We start from the raw sequence: 16,894 nt of genomic DNA, 5'->3' as shown, positions 1-16,894 counted from the left end.
GGGGGAGAGAGGTATGGAGAGAGGGGGAGAGAGGTATGGAGAGAGGGGGAGAGAGGTATGGAGAGAGGGGGAGAGAGGTATGGAGAGAGGGGGAGAGAGGTATGGAGAGAGGTATAGAGAGAGGTATAGAGAGAGGTATGGAGAGAGGTATGGAGAGAGGTATAGAGAGAGGTATAGAGAGAGGTATGGAGAGAGGTATGGAGAGAGGTATGGAGAGAGGTATAGAGAGAGGTATGGAGAGAGAGGTATGGAGAGAGGTATAGAGAGAGGTATGGAGAGAGGTATAGAGAGAGGGGGAGAGATATGAGGAGGGGGAGGGAGAGAGAGGTATAGAGAGAGGTATGGAGAGAGGTATAAGAGAGGGGGGAGAGAGGTTATAGAGAGAGGGTATGGAGAGGGTATAGAGAGAGGTATAGAGAGAGGGGGAGAGAGATATGAGAGAGAGAGGGAGAGAGAGAGGTATAGAGAGAGGGGGGAGAGAGGTATAGAGAGAGGTATGGAGAGAGGTAAGGAGAGGGGGAGAGAGGTATAGAGAGAGGTATGGAGAGAGGTATAGAGAGAGGTATAGAGAGAGGGGGAGAGAGGTATAGAGAGAGGTATGGAGAGAGGTATGGAGAGAGGTATAGAGAGAGGTATGGAGAGAGGGTATAGAGAGAGGGGGAGAGAGGTATGGAGAGAGGGGGAGAGAGGTATGGAGAGAGGGGGAGAGAGGTATGGAGAGAGGTATGGAGAGAGAGAGAGGTATGAGAGAGGTATAGAGAGAGGTATGGAGAGAGGTATGGAGAGAGGGGAGAGAGGTATAGAGAGAGGTATGGAGAGAGGTATAGAGAGAGGGGGAGAGAGTTATGGAGAGAGGGGGAGAGAGGTATGGAGAGAGGTATGGAGAGAGGTATGAAGAGAGGTATAGAGAGAGGTATGGAGAGAGGGGGAGAGAGGTATGGAGAGAGGTATGGAGAGAGGTATAGAGAGAGGTATGGAGAGAGGTATAGAGAGAGGTATAGAGAGAGGGGGAGAGAGGTATAGAGAGAGGGGGAGAGAGGTATAGAGAGAGGGGGAGAGAGGAATAGAGAGAGGTATGGAGAGAGGTATAGAGAGAGGTATAGAGAGAGGTATGGAGAGAGGTATAGAGTGAGGGGGAGAGAGCTATAGAGAGAGGTATGGAGAGAGGTATGGAGAGAGGTATGGAGAGAGGTATGGAGAGAGGTATGGAGAGAGGTATAGAGAGAGGTATAGAGAGGTATAGAGAGGTATAGAGAGAGGAATGGAGAGAGGTATAGAGAGAGGTATGGAGAGAGGTATGGACCGAGGGGGAGGAGAGGTATGTAGAGAGGTATGTAGAGAGGAATGGAGAGAGGTATGGAGAGAGGTATAGAGAGAGGGGGCGAGAGGTATAGAGAGAGGTATGGAGAGAGGTATGGAGAGAGGTATGGAGAGAGGGGGAGATAGGTATGGAGAGAGGTATAGAGAGAGGGGGAGAGAGGTATGGAGAGAGGTATGGAGAGAGGTATGGAGAGAGAGGGGGAGAGAGGTATAGAGAGAGGTATGGAGAGAGGTATAGAGAGAGGTATGGAGAGAGGTATGGAGAGAGGTATGGAGAGAGGGGGAGAGAGGTATGGAGAGAGGTATGGAGAGAGGTATGGAGAGAGGGGGAGAGAGGTATAGAGAGAGGTATGGAGAGAGGTATAGAGAGAGGTATAGAGAGAGGTATGGAGAGAGGTATGGAGAGAGGGGGTTAGAGGTATGGAGAGAGGTATAGAGAGAGGGGGAGAGATATAGAGAGAGGGGGAGAGAGGTATAGAGAGAGGTATGGAGAGAGGTATAGAGAGAGGGGGAGAGAGGTATAGAGAGAGGTATGGAGAGAGAGGTATAGAGAGAGGGGAGAGAGAGAGGGGGAGAGATATAGAGAGAGGGGGAGAGAGATATAGAGAGAGGGGGAGAGAGGTATAGAGAAAGGTATGGAGAGAGGTATAGAGAGACGGGGAGAGAGGTATAGAGAGAGGTATGGAGAGAGGTATAGAGAGAGGTATAGAGAGAGGTATGGAGAGAGGTATGGAGAGAGGGGGAGAGATATAGAGAGAGGGGGAGAGATATAGAGAGAGGGGGAGAGATATAGAGAGAGGGGGAGAGATATATAGAGAGGGGGAGAGAGGTATAGAGAGAGGTATGGAGAGAGGTATAGAGAGAGGTATAGAGAGAGGTATGGAGAGAGGTATGGAGAGAGGTATGGAGAGAGGTATGGAGAGAGGTATGGAGAGAGGGGGAGAGAGGTATAGAGAGAGGTATAGAGAGAGGTATAGAGAGAGGTATAGAGAGAGGGGGAGAGAGGTGTAGAGAGAGGTATAGAGAGAGGTATAGAGAGAGGTATAGAGAGAGGGGGAGAGAGAGGTATAGAGAGAGGTATAGAGAGAGGTATAGAGAGAGGTATGGAGAGAGGTATGGAGAGAGGTATAGAGAGAGGTATAGAGAGGTATGGAGAGAGGGGGAGAGAGGTATGGAGAGAGGGGGAAAGAGGTATGGAGAGAGGGGGAGAGAGGTATGGAGAGAGGGGGAGAGAGGTATGGAGAGAGGTATAGAGAGAGGTATGGAGAGAGGTATAGAGAGAGGTATAGAGAGAGGTATAGAGAGAGAGGTATAGAGAGAGGTATAGAGAGAGGTATGGAGAGAGGTATGGAGAGAGGTATGGAGAGAGGTATGGAGAGAGGTATAGAGAGAGGTATAGAGAGAGGTATGGAGAGAGGTATGGAGAGAGGTATAGAGAGAGGTATAGAGAGAGGTATGGAGAGAGGTATGGAGAGAGGTATGGAGAGAGGTATAGAGAGAGGTATGGAGAGAGGTATGGAGAGAGGTATAGAGAGAGGTATGGAGAGAGGTATAGAGAGAGGGGGAGAGAGGGGAGAGAGGTATAGAGAGAGGTATAGAGAGAGTATGGAGGAGGGGGAGGAGGAGAGAGGTATAGAGAGAGGTATGGGAGAGGTATAGAGTATAGAGAGAGGTATGGAGAGAGGTATCGAGAGAGGAGGATAGGTATAGAGAGAGGGGGAGAGATATAGAGAGAGGGGGAGAGAGGTATAGAGAGAGGTATGGAGAGAGAGAGAGGTATAGAGAGAGGGGGAGGAGGTATAGAGAGAGGTATGGAGAGAGGTATAGAGAGAGGGGGAGAGAGATATAGAGAGAGGGGGAGAGAGATATAGAGAGAGGGGGAGAGAGGTATAGAGAGAGGTATGGAGAGAGGTATAGAGAGAGGGGGAGAGAGGTATAGAGAGAGGTATGGAGAAAGGTATAGAGAGAGGTATAGAGAGAGGGGGAGAGAGGTATAGAGAGGAGGTATGGAGAGAGGTATGGAGAGAGGTATAGAGAGAGGTATGGAGAGAGGTATGGAGAGAGGTATGGAGAGAGGGGGAGAGAGGTATGGAGAGAGGGGGAGAGAGGTATGGAGAGAGGGGGGAGAGAGGTATGAGAGAGGGGGAGAGAGGTATGGAAAGAGGTATGGAGAGAGGTATGAAGAGAGGTATGGAGAGAGGTATGGAGAGAGGTATAGAGAGATGGTTATAGAGAGAGGGGGAGCGGAGGAGGTATGGAGAGAGGTTTGTAGAGAGGTATGGAGGAGAAGTATGGAGAGAGGTATAGAGAGAGGTATGGAGAGAGGCATAGAGAGAGGGGGAGAGAGGTATGGAGAGAGGGGGAGAGAGCGTATGGAGAGAGGGGGAGAGAGTATGAGAGAGGTGGGAGCGAGGTATGGAGAGAGGGGGAGAGAGTATGGAGAGATGAGAGGGGGAGAGAGGTTATGGAGAGAGGTTATAGAGAGAGGTATAGAGAGAGGTATGGAGAGAGGTATGGAGAGAGGTATAGAGAGAGGTCTAGAGAGAGGTATGGAGAGAGGTATGGAGAGAGGTATGGCGAGAGGTATAGAGAGAGGTATGGAGAGAGGTATAGAGACGAGGGGGAGGGAGATATAGGAGAGCTGGGGAGAGAGTATAGAGAGAGGTATGGAGAGAGGTATAGAGAGAGGGGGAGAGAGGTATAGAGAGAGGTATGGAGAGAGGTATAGAGAGAGGTTATAGAGAGAGGGGGAGAAGAGATATTAGAGAGAGGGGGCGAGAGAGGGTTATAGAGAGAGGGGGAGAGAAGGTATGCTATAGAGAGAGTATGGAGAGAGGTAGTTATAGAGAGAGGGGGAGAGAGGTATAGAGAGAGGTATGGAGAGAGGTATAGAGAGAGGTTATAGAGAGAGGGGGAGAGAGGTATAGAGAGAGGTATGGAGAGAGGTATGGAGAGAGGTATAGAGAGAGGTATGGAGAGAGGTATAGAGAGAGGGGGAGAGAGGTATGGATAGAGAGAGGGGGAGAGAGGTAGTGGAGACGAGGGGAGAGAGGTATGGAGAGAGGTATGGAGAGAGGTATGAAGAGAGGTATAGAGAGAGGTATGGAGAGAGGTATGGAGAGAGGGGGAGAGAGGTATAGAGAGAGGTATGGGAGAGAGGTATAGAGAGAGGGGGAGAGAGTTATGGAGGACGAGGGGGAGAGAGGTATGGAGAGAGGTATGGAGAGAGGTATGAAGAGAGGTATAGAGAGAGGTATGGAGAGAGGGGGAGAGAGGTATGGAGAGAGGTATGGAGAGAGGTATAGAGAGAGGTTATGGAGAGAGGTTATAGAGAGAGGTATAGAGTGAGGGGGAGAGAGGTATATGAGAGAGGGGGAGAGAGGTATAGAGAGAGGGGGGAGAGAGGATAGGAGAGAGGTATGGAGAGAGGTATAGAGAGAGGTATAGAGAGAGGTATGGAGAGAGGGTATAGAGTGAGGGGGAGAGAGAGCTATAGAGAGAGGTTATGGAGAGAGGTATGGAGAGAGGTATGGAGAGAGGTATGGAGAGAGGTATGGAGAGAGGTATAGAGAGAGGTTATAGAGAGGTATAGAGAGGTATAGAGAGAGGAATGGAGAGAGGTATAGAGAGAGGTATGGAGAGAGGTATGGACCGAGGGGGAGAGCGGTATGTAGAGAGGTATGTAGAGAGGTATGGAGAGAGGTATGGAGAGAGGTTATAGAGAGAGGGGGCGAGAGGTATAGAGAGAGGTATGGAAGAGAGGTATGGAGAGAGGTATGGAGAGAGGGGGAGATAGGTATGGAGAGAGGTATAGAGAGAGGGGGAGAGAGGTATGGAGAGAGGTATGGAGAGAGGTATGGAGAGGAGAGGTATGGAGAGAGGGGGAGAGAGGTATAGAGAGAGGTATGGAGAGAGGTATTAGAGAGAGGTATGGAGAGAGGTATGGAGAGAGGTATGGAGAGAGGGGGAGAGAGGTATGGAGAGAGGTATGGAGAGAGGTATGGAGAGAGGGGGAGAGAGGTATAGAGAGAGGTATGGAGAGAGGTATAGAGAGAGTTATGGAGAGAGGTTTAGAGAGAGGTATAGCGAGAGGTATGGAGAGAGGGGGAGAGAGGTATAGAGAGAGGTATGGAGAGAGGTATAGAGAGAGGTATAGAGAGAGGTATGGGAGAGGTATGGAGAGAGGTATAGAGTGAGGAGGAGAGAGAGCTATAGAGAGAGGTATGGAGAGAGGTATGGAGAGAGGGGAGAGAGGTATGGAGAGAGGTATGGAGGAGAGGTATGGAGAGAGGTATAGAGAGAGGTATAGAGAGGTATGGAGAGAGGTATGGAGAGAGGTATGGAGAGAGGGGGAGAGAGGTATGGAGAGAGGTATGGAGAGAGGTATGGAGAGAGGGGGAGAGAGGTATGTAGAGAGGTATGGAGAGAGGTATGGAGAGAGGTATGGAGAGAGGTATAGAGAGAGGGGGGAGAGAGGTATAGAGAGAGGTATGGAGAGAGGTATGGAGAGAGGGGGAGAGAGGTATGGAGAGAGGTATAGAGAGAGGGGAGAGAGGTATGGAGAGAGGTATGGAGAGAGGGGGAGAGAGGTATGGAGAGAGGTATGGAGAGAGGTATGGAGAGAGGGGGGAGAGAGGTATTGAGAGAGGTATGGAGAGAGGTATGGAGAGGTATGGAGAGAGGTATAGAGAGAGGTATAGACAGAGGTATGGAGAGAGGGGGAGAGAGAGGTAGTAGAGAGGTAGAGATGCAGATATGTATACAGGAGAGGACAGGGCCCCCCTGGTGCCAGGTATATAGGGAGAGGACAGGCCCCCTGGTGCAGGTATAAAGGGATGAGGACAGGCCCCTGGTGCAGGTATGTAGGGAGAGGACAGGCCCCCTGGTGCAGGTATACAGGGAGAGGACAGGCACCCCTAGTGCAGGTATATATTTAGAGGACAGGCAACCCTAGTGCAGGTATACAGGGAGAGGACAGGCCCCCTGGTGCAGGTATACAGGGAGAGGACCAGGCCCCCTGGTGCAGGTATACAGGGAGAGGACAGGCCCCCTAGTGCAGGTATATTTAGAGGACAGGCCCCCTAGTGCAGGTATACAGGGAGAGGACAGGCCCCCTGGTGCAGGTATATGGGACGCGGACAGGCACCCTAGTGCAGGGTATATAGGGAGAGGACAGGCCCCCTGGTGCAGGTATATGTTTAGAGGACAGGCCCCCTAGTGCAGGTATACAGGGAGAGGACAGGCCCCCTAGTGCAGGTTATACAGGGAGAGGACAGGCCCCCTAGTGCAGGTATACAGGGAGAGGACAGGCCCCCCTAGTGCAGGTATATATTTCGAGGACAGGCCCCCTAGTGCAGGTATACAGGGAGAGGACAGGCCCCCTGGTGCAGGTATATAGGGAGAGGACAGGCACCCTAGTGCAGGTATATAGGGAGAGGACAGGCCCCCTGGTGCAGGTATATAGGGAGAGGACAGGCCCCCTAGTGCAGGTATACAGGGAGAGGACAGGCCCCCTGGTGCAGGTATATAGGGAGAGGACAGGCACCCTAGTGCAGGTATATAGGGAAGAGGACAGGCCCCCTGGTGCAGGTATATAGGGAGAGGACAGGCCCCCTAGTGCAGGTATACAGGGAGAGGACAGGCCCCCTGGTGCAGGTATATAGGGAGAGGACAGGCACCCTAGTGCAGGTATATAGGGCAGAGGACAGGCCCCCTGGTGCAGGTATTATAGGGAGAGGACAGGCCCCTAGTGCAGGTATACAGGGAGAGGACAGGCCCCCTGGTGCAGGTATATAGGGAAAGGACAGGCCCCCTAGTGCAGGTATACAGGGAGAGGACAGGCCCCCTGGTGCAGGTATATAGGGAGAGGACAGGCCCCTAGTGCAGATATACAGGGAGAGGACAGGCCCCCTAGTGCAGGTATACAGGGAGAGGACAGGCCCCCTGGTGCAGGTATATAGGGAGAGGACAGGCCCCCTGGTGCAGGTATATAGGGAGAGGACAGGCCCCCTAGTGCAGGTATATAGGGAGAGGACAGGCCCCCTGGTGCAGGTATATAGGGAGAGGACAGGCCCCCTAGTGCAGGTATACAGGGAGAGGACAGGCCCCCTGGTGCATGTATACAGGGAGAGGACAGGCCCCCTAGTGCAGGTATACAGGGAGAGGACAGGCCCCCTAGTGCAGGTATACAGGGAGAGGACAGGCCCCCTGGTGCAGGTATATAGGGAGAGGACAGGCCCCCTGGTGCAGGTATACAGGGAGAGGACAGGCCCCCTAGTGCAGGTATACAGGGAGAGGACAGGCCCCCTAGTGCAGGTATACAGGGAGAGGACAGGCCCCCTAGTGCAGGTATACAGGGAGAGGACAGGCCCCCTAGTGCAGGTATACAGGGAGAGGACAGGCCCCCTAGTGCAGGTATACAGGGAGAGGACAGGCCCCCTAGTGCAGGTATACAGGGAGAGGACAGGCCCCCTGGTGCAGGTATATAGGGAGAGGACAGGCTGGTCTAGTCGGTCAGTGTTTGAAGTGCTAGGATTAGCTAGACAGGCTGCTGGTCTGGTGAGAGTTGAGACAGAAAGAACAATGTTTTATTGAAACGGGTTTCTCCCTCTGAAGCCAAACAAAGACAGCTATATTTTCAGCATGAAGGGAAGGAGCCCTTGATGAAACTAACAGACCAGATGTATACAGATGGAGACGTAAACCTCTCCTCTTTCAAATTCAGCCAGGCGAGTTGGGTAGGGCAGGGTGCTGCAATACAGAACCAGATCATTTGTGATTATAATGATACGGGCAACAGGAAATCTAGTGGTTAGAGTGTAGAGGTGGCAGGTAGACTAGTGGTTAGAGTGTAGGGGTGGCAGGTAGCCTAGTGGTTAGAGTGTAGAGGAGGTAGGTAGCCTAGTGGTTAGAGTGTAGAGGTGGCAGGTAGTCTAGTGGTTAGAGTGTAGAGGAGGTAGAAAGTCTAGTGGTTAGAGTGTAGAGGAGGTAGGTAGCCTAGTGGTTAGAGTGTAGAGGAGGTAGAGAGTCTAGTGGTTAGAGTGTAGAGGAGGTAGGTAGCCTAGTGGTTAGAGTGTAGAGGAGGCAGGTAGCCTAGTGGTTAGAGTGTAGAGGAGGCAGGTAGCCTAGTGGTTAGAGTGTAGAGGAGGCAGGTAGCCTAGTGGTTAGAGTGTAGAGGAGGCAGGTAGTCTAGCGGTTAGAGTGTAGAGGAGGCCAGTAGCCTAGTGGTTAGAGTGTAGAGGAGTTAGATAGTCTAGCGGTTAGAGTGTAGAGGAGGCCAGTAGCCTAGTGGTTAGAGTGTAGAGGAGGCAGGTAGCCTAGTGGTTAGAGTGTAGAGGAGGCAGGTAGACTAGTGGTTAGAGTGTAGAGGTGGCAGGTAGCCTAGTGGTTAGAGTGTAGAGGAGGCAGGTAGACTAGTGGTTAGAGTGTAGAGGAGGCAGGTAGTCTAGTGGTTAGAGTGTGGAGGAGGCAGGTAGACTAGTGGTTAGTGTGTAGAGGAGGCAGGTAGACTAGTGGTTAGTGTGTAGAGGAGGCAGGTAGACTAGTGGTTAGTGTGTAGAGGGAGGCAGGTAGTCTAGTGGTTAGTGTGTAGAGGAGGCAGGTAGACTAGTGGTTAGTGTGTAGAGGAGGCAGGTAGTCTAGTGGTTAGAGTGTAGAGGAGGCAGGTAGACTAGTGGTTAGAGTGTAGGGGTGGCAGGTAGCCTAGTGGTTAGAGTGTAGAGGAGGCAGGTAGACTAGTGGTTAGAGAGTAGGGGTGGCAGGTAGCCTAGTGGTTAGAGTGTAGAGGAGGCAGGTAGTCTAGTGGTTAGTGTGTAGAGGTAGCAGGTAGCCTAGTGGTTAGAGTGTAGAGGCAGGTAGTCTAGTGGTTAGAGTGTAGAGGAGGCCAGTAGCCTAGTGGTTAGAGTGTAGAGGAGGCAGGTAGCCTAGTGGTTAGAGTGTAGAGGAGGCAGGTAGACTAGTGGTTAGAGCGTAGAGGTGGCAGGTAGCCTAGTGGTTAGAGTGTAGAGGTGGCAGGTAGCCTAGCGGTTAGAGTGTAGAGGAGGCAGGTAGACTAGTGGTTAGAGTGTAGAGGAGGCAGGTAGACTAGTGGTTAGAGTGTAGGGGTGGCAGGTAGCCTAGTGGTTAGAGTGTAGATGAGGCAGGTAGCCTAGTGGTTAGAGTGGAGAGGTGGCAGGTAGCCTAGTGGTTAGAGTGTAGAGGAGGCAGGTAGACTAGTGGTTAGAGTGTAGGGGTGGCAGGTAGCCTAGTGGTTAGAGTGTAGAGGAGGCAGGTTAGACTAGTGGTTAGAGTGTAGGGGTGGCAGGTAGCCTAGTGGTTAGAGTGTAGAGGAGGCAGGTAGTCTAGTGGTTAGTGTGTAGAGGAGGCAGGTAGACTAGTGGTTAGTGTGTAGAGGAGGCAGGTAGTCTAGTGGTTAGAGTGTAGAGGAGGCAGGTAGACTAGTGGTTAGTGTGTAGAGGAGGCAGGCAGACTAGTGGTTAGTGTGTAGAGGAGGCAGGTAGTCTAGTGGTTAGTGTGTAGAGGAGGCAGGTAGACTAGTGGTTAGTGTGTAGAAGAGGCAGGTAGTCTAGTGGTTAGTGTGTAGAGGAGGCAGGTAGACTAGTGGTTAGTGTGTAGAGGAGGCAGGTAGTCTAGTGGTTAGAGTGTAGAGGAGGCAGGTAGACTATTGGTTAGAGTGTAGGGGTGGCAGGTTAGCCTAGTGGTTAGAGTGTAGAGGAGGCAGGTAGCCTAGTGGTTAGAGTTGTAGCGGAGGCAGGTAGCCTAGTGGTTAGAGTGTAGAGGAGGCAGGTAGTCTAGTGGTTAGTGTGTAGACGGTGGCAGGTAAGCCTAGTGGTTAGAGTGTAGAGGAGGCAGGTAGCCTAGTGGTTAGAGTGTAGATGCAGCAGGTAGACTAGTGGTTAGAGTGTAGATGCAGCAGGTAGACTAGTGGATAGAGTGTAGAGGAGGCAGGTAGTCTAGTGGTTAGAGTGTAGAGGAGGAAGGTAGCCTAGTGGTTAAAGTGTAGAGGGGTCAGGTAGCCTAGTGGTTAGAGTGTAGAGGCAGGTAGCCTAGTGGTTAGAGTGTAGAGGAGGCAGGTAGCCTAGTGGTTAGAGTGTAGAGACGCCAGGTAGCCTAGTGGGTTAAAGTGTAGAGGGGTCAGGTAGCCTAGTGGTTAGAGTGTAGAGGAGGCAGGTAGCCTAGTGGTTAGAGTGTAGAGGGGTCAGGTAGCCTAGCGGTTAGAGTGTAGAGGAGGCAGGTAGTCTAGTGGTTAGAGTGTAGAGGGGTCAGGTATCGTAGCGGTTAGAGTGTAGAGGAGGCAGGTAGCCTAGTGGTTAGAGTGTAGAGGAGGCAGGTAGCCTAGTGGTTAGGTGTAGAGGAGGCAGGTAGCCTAGTGGTTAGAGTGTAGAGGAGGCAGGTAGCCTAGTGGTTAGAGTGTAGAGGAGTTAGGTAGTCTAGCGGTTAGAGTGTAGAGGAGGCCTGTAGCCTAGTGGTTAGAGTGTAGAGGAGGCAGGTAGCCTAGTGGTTAGAGTGTAGAGGAGGCAGGTAGACTAGTGGTTAGAGTGTAGAGGTGGCAGGTAGCCTAGTGGTTAGAGTGTAGAGGAGGCAGGTAGACTAGTGGTTAGAGTGTAGAGGAGGCAGGTAGTCTAGTGGTTAGAGTGTAGAGGAGGCAGGTAGACTAGTGGTTAGTGTGTAGAGGAGGCAGGTAGACTAGTGGTTAGTGTGTAGAGGAGGCAGGTAGTCTAGTGGTTAGTGTGTAGAGGAGGCAGGTAGACTAGTGGTTAGAGTGTAGAGGAGGCAGGTAGACTAGTGGTTAGAGTGTAGGGGTGGCAGGTAGCCTAGCGGTTAGAGTGTAGAGGAGGCAGGTAGACTAGTGGTTAGAGTGTAGAGGAGGCAGGTAGACTAGCGGTTAGAGTGTAGGGGTGGCAGGTAGCCTAGTGGTTAGAGTGTAGATGAGGCAGGTAGCCTAGTGGTTAGAGTGGAGAGGTGGCAGGTAGCCTAGTGGTTAGAGTGTAGAGGAGGCAGGTAGACTAGTGGTTAGTGTGTAGAGGAGGCAGGTAGTCTAGTGGTTAGTGTGTAGAGGAGGCAGGTAGACTAGTGGTTAGAGTGTAGAGGAGGCAGGTAGACTAGTGGTTAGAGTGTAGGGGTGGCAGGTAGCCTAGTGGTTAGAGTGTAGAGGAGGCAGGTAGTCTAGTGGTTAGAGTGGAGAGGTGGCAGGTAGCCTAGTTGTTAGAGTGTAGAGGAGGCAGGTAGACTAGTGGTTAGAGTGTAGGGGTGGCAGGTAGCCTAGTGGTTAGAGAGTAGAGGAGGCAGGTAGACTAGTGGTTAGAGTGTAGGGGTGGCAGGTTGCCTAGTGGTTAGAGTGTAGAGGAGGCAGGTAGTCTAGTGGTTAGTGTGTAGAGGCTGCAGGTAGACTAGTGGTTAGTGTGTAGAGGAGGAAGGTAGTCTAGTGGTTAGAGTGTAGAGGAGGCAGGTAGACTAGTGGTTAGTGTGTAGAGGAGGCAGGTAGACTAGTGGTTAGTGTGTAGAGGAGGCAGGTAGTCTAGTGGTTAGTGTGTAGAGGAGGCAGGTAGACTAGTGGTTAGTGTGTAGAGGAGGCAGGTAGTCTAGTGGTTAGTGTGTAGAGGAGGCAGGTAGACTAGTGGTTAGTGTGTAGAGGAGGCAGGTAGTCTAGTGGTTAGAGTGTAGAGGAGGCAGGTAGACTAGTGGTTAGAGTGTAGGGGTGGCAGGTAGACTAGTGGTTAGAGTGTAGAGGAGGCAGGTAGACTAGTGGTTAGAGTGTAGGGGTGGCAGGTAGCCTAGTGGTTAGAGTGTAGAGGAGGCAGGTAGTCTAGTGGTTAGTGTGTAGAGGTGGCAGGTAGCCTAGTGGTTAGAGTGTAGAGGAGGCAGGTAGTCTAGTGGTTAGAGTGTAGAGGAGGCAGGTAGCCTAGTGGTTAGAGTGTAGAGGAGGCAGGTAGTCTAGTGGTTAGAGTGTAGAGGAGGCAGGTAGCCTAGTGGTTAGTGTGTAGAGGTGGCATGTAGCCTAGTGGTTAGAGTGTAGAGGAGGCAGGTAGCCTAGTGGTTAGAGTGTAGATGCAGCAGGTAGACTAGTGGTTAGAGTGTAGATGCAGCAGGTAGACTAGTGGATAGAGTGTAGAGGAGGCAGGTAGTCTAGTGGTTAGAGTGTAGAGGAGGAAGGTAGCCTAGTGGTTAAAGTGTAGAGGGGTCAGGTAGCCTAGTGGTTAGAGTGTAGAGGCAGGTAGCCTAGTGGTTAGAGTGTAGAGGAAGCAGGCAGCCTAGTGGTTAGAGTGTAGAGGCGCCAGGTAGCCTAGTGGTTAAAGTGTAGAGGGGTCAGGTAGCCTAGTGGTTAGAGTGTAGAGGAGGCAGGTAGCCTAGTGGTTAGAGTGTAGAGGGGTCAGGTAGCCTAGCGGTTAGAGTGTAGAGGAGGCAGGTAGTCTAGTGGTTAGAGTGTAGAGGGGTCAGGTAGCGTAGCGGTTAGAGTGTAGAGGAGGCAGGTAGACTAGTGGTTAGAGTGTAGAGGAGGCAGGTAGCCTAGTGGTTAGAGTGTAGAGGGGTCAGGTAGCGTAGCGGTTAGAGTGTAGAGGAGGCAGGTAGACTAGTGGTTAGAGTGTAGAGGAGGCAGGTAGCCTAGTGGTTAGAGTGTAGAGGAGGCAGGTAGCCTAGTGGTTAGAGTGTAGAGGAGTTAGGTAGTCTAGCGGTTAGAGTGTAGAGGAGGCCAGTAGCCTAGTGGTTAGAGTGTAGAGGAGGCAGGTAGCCTAGTGGTTAGAGTGTAGAGGGGTCAGGTAGCGTAGCGGTTAGAGTGTAGAGGAGGCAGGTAGACTAGTGGTTAGAGTGTAGAGGAGGCAGGTAGCCTAGTGGTTAGAGTGTAGAGGCAGGTAGTCTAGCGGTTAGAGTGTAGAGGAGGCCAATAGCCTAGTGGTTAGAGTGTAGAGGAGGCAGGTAGCCTAGTGGTTAGAGTGTAGAGGAGGCAGGTAGTCTAGTGGTTAGAGTGTAGATGCAGCAGGTAGACTAGTGGTTAGAGTGTAGATGCAGCAGGTAGACTAGTGGTTAGAGTGTTTGGGTGGCAGGTAGCCTAGTGGTTAGAGTGTAGAGGAGGCAGGTAGTCTAGTGGTTAGAGTGTAGAGGAGGCAGGTAGCCTAGTGGTTAGAGTGTAGATGCAGCAGGTAGACTAGTGGTTAGAGTGTAGATGCAGCAGGTAGACTAGTGGTTAGAGTGTAGAGGTGCCAGGTAGTCTAGTGGTTAGAGTGTAGAGGAGGCAGGTAGCCTAGTGGTTAGAGTGTAGATGCAGCAGGTAGACTAGTGGTTAGAGTGTAGATGCAGCAGGTAGACTAGTGGATAGAGTGTAGAGGAGGCAGGTAGTCTAGTGGTTAGAGTGTAGAGGAGGCAGGTAGCCTAGTGGTTAAAGTGTAGAGGGGTCAGGTAGCCTAGTGGTTAGAGTGTAGAGGCAGGTAGCCTAGTGGTTAGAGTGTAGAGGAGGCAGGTAGACTAGTGGTTAGAGTGTAGAGGTGGCAGGTAGCCTAGTGGTTAGAGTGTAGAGGTGGCAGGTAGCCTAGCGGTTATAGTGTAGAGGAGGCAGGTAGACTAGTGGTTAGAGTATAGAGGAGGCAGGTAGACTAGTGGTTAGAATGTAGGGGTGGCAGGTAGCCTAGTGGTTAGAGTGTAGATGAGGCAGGTAGACTAGTGGTTAGAGTGTTTGGGTGGCAGGTAGCCTAGTGGTTAGAGTGTAGAGGAGGCAGGTAGTCTAGTGGTTAGAGTGTAGAGGAGGCAGGTGGCCTAGTGGTTAGAGTGTAGATGCAGCAGGTAGACTAGTGGTTAGAGTGTAGATGCAGCAGGTAGCCTAGTGGTTAGAGTGTAGAGGAGGCAGGTAGTCTAGCGGTTAGAGTGTAGAGGAGGCCAGTAGCCTAGTGGTTAGAGTGTAGAGGAGGCAGGTAGCCTAGTGGTTAGAGTGTAGAGGAGGCAGGTAGCCTAGTGGTTAGAGTGTAGATGGGTCAGGTAGCCTAGCGGTTAGAGTGTAGAGGCAGGTAGACTAGTGGTTAGAGTGTAGAGGAGGCAGGTAGCCTAGTGGTTAGAGTGTAGATGGGTCAGGTAGCCTAGCGGTTAGAGTGTAGAGGGGTCAGGTAGCCTAGCGGTTAGAGTGTAGAGGCAGGTAGACTAGTGGTTAGAGTGTAGAGGCAGGTAGACTAGTGGTTAGAGTGTAGAGGGATCAGGTAGCCTAGCGGTTAGAGTGTAGAGGCAGGTAGCCTAGCGGTTAGAGTGTAGAGGCAGGTAGACTAGTGGTTAGAGTGTAGAGGGGTCAGGTAGCCTAGTGGTTAGAGTTGTAGAGGCAGGTAGACTAGTGGTTAGAGTGTAGAGGCGCCAGGTAGCCTAGTGGTTAAAGTGTAGAGGCGGCAGGTAGCCTAGTGGTTAGAGTGTAGAGGGGTCAGGTAGCCTAGCGGTTAGAGTGTAGAGGAGGCAGGTAGACTAGTGGTTAGAGTGTAGAGGAGGCAGGTAGCCTAGTGGTTAGAGTGTAGAGGAGGCAGGTAGCCTAGTGGTTAGAGTGGAGAGGTGGCAGGTAGCCTAGTGGTTAGAGTGTAGAGGAGGCAGGTAGACTAGTGGTTAGAGTGTAGGGGTGGCAGGTAGCCTAGTGGTTAGAGTGTAGAGGAGGCAGGTAGCCTAGTGGTTAGAGTGTAGAGGAGGCAGGTAGTCTAGTGGTTAGAGTGTAGAGGATGCAGGTAGCCTAGTGGTTAGAGTGTAGATGCAGCAGGTAGACTAGTGGTTAGAGTGTAGAGGAGGCAGGTAGCCTAGTGGTTAGAGTGTAGAGGAGGCAGGTAGCCTAGTGGTTAGAGTGGAGAGGTGGCAGGTAGCCTAGTGGTTAGAGTGTAGAGGAGGCAGGTAGACTAGTGGTTAGAGTGTAGGGGTGGCAGGTAGCCTAGTGGTTAGAGTGTAGAGGAGGCAGGTAGCCTAGTGGTTAGAGTGTAGAGGAGGCAGGTAGTCTAGTGGTTAGAGTGTAGAGGATGCAGGTAGCCTAGTGGTTAGAGTGTAGATGCAGCAGGTAGACTAGTGGTTAGAGTGTAGAGGAGGCAGGTAGCCTAGTGGTTAGAGTGTAGAGGGGTCAGGTAGCCTAGCGGTTAGAGTGTAGAGGAGGCAGGTAGACTAGTGGTTAGAGTGTAGAGGGGTCAGGTAGCCTAGTGGTTAGAGTGTAGAGGCAGGTAGACTAGTGGTTAGAGTGTAGAGGTGCCAGGTAGCCTAGTGGTTAAAGTGTAGAGGAGGCAGGTAGCCTAGTGGTTAGAGTGTAGAGGGGTCAGGTAGCCTAGCGGTTAGAGTGTAGAGGAGGCAGGTAGACTAGTGGTTAGAGTGTAGAGGCACCAGGTAGCCTAGTGGTTAGAGTGTAGAGGAGGCAGGTAGACTAGTGGTTAGAGTGTAGAGGCAGGTAGACTAGTGGTTAGAGTGTAGAGGCGCCAGGTAGCCTAGCGGTTAGAGTGTAGAGGAGGCAGGTAGAGTGTTGGGCCAGTACCAAAAAATTTGCTGAATCTAATCCCCGAGCTGACGAGGTAAAAATCTGTCGTTCTGCCCCCTGAACAATGCAGTTAACCCCACTGTTCCCCCGGTACGCCGTCATTGTAAATAAGAACGTGTTCCTAACTGCCTATTTTAATAATACCTCGTTTTTTCCATATTTATATATGCTTATCTAGTTCCTGGATAGTTTCTTAGTTTACTTTACGGGTTGGAGTGGTATCACTCTATGAGGAACTTCAAAGACCTGTGGAATCAGCGGGTGTGCTCACAAATGATGTTCCCGTTACCCAGAACCCTCCACAGAGGGAAGAAAGCATTCTAACACACACACACCATAATTACAATTATTTCCACTGTTTATCTGTTTATCACCGTGGGGAGAACTACAGACCCCATTATCATGGAAACCAGTTATTTACAAAACAAACAAGCCTTAAAACTTCACTGTAAAAATAAAAAAAAAGGGAACATTATTTATTAAGATGATACAGTGATGCAGGTCATAAATACCACAGAGATGTTTTCTGTTTTCTATGTTCTTGCCATAATGTTCTACAGCTGATGTTATGTGATGAGAGAGCAACAATATTCCTGGCGTGTGAAGAAGAAGAAGAGACAGTGGCAAGAGGAAGGAACAGACCCACAGCATAGAGAGCAACGTCTGTCAAAAACTGAAACATCTCTTCCACCTTCCAGCTACATTTCATATTAATTAAAGAGAGCATTTTTCCAATTAAATATTAAAATGTCATTTCATTCTTTGAGTTTATGTGGGGGCATTTACAATGTATTCTGGTCAGACATGAAGCCTACTCAATGTATTCTGGTCAGACGTGAAGCCTACTCAATGTATTCTGGTCAGACATGAAGCCTACTCAATGTATTCTGGTCAGACATGAAACCTACTCAATGTATTCTGGTCAGACATGAAGCCAACTCAATGTATTCTGGTCAGACATGAAGCCAACTCAATGTATTCTGGTCAGACATGAAGCCTACTCAATGTATTCTGGTCAGACATGAAGCCTACTCAATGTATTCTGATCAGACATGAAGCCTACTCAATGTATTCTGGTCAGACATGAAGCCAACTCAATGTATT

This window comes from Oncorhynchus kisutch, linkage group LG11, assembly GCF_002021735.2.
Source record: "Oncorhynchus kisutch isolate 150728-3 linkage group LG11, Okis_V2, whole genome shotgun sequence".
Classification (NCBI taxonomy): domain Eukaryota; kingdom Metazoa; phylum Chordata; class Actinopteri; order Salmoniformes; family Salmonidae; genus Oncorhynchus; species Oncorhynchus kisutch.
The sequence above is the reverse complement of the archived record's forward strand: the minus strand, read 5'-3'. Positions refer to the sequence as shown.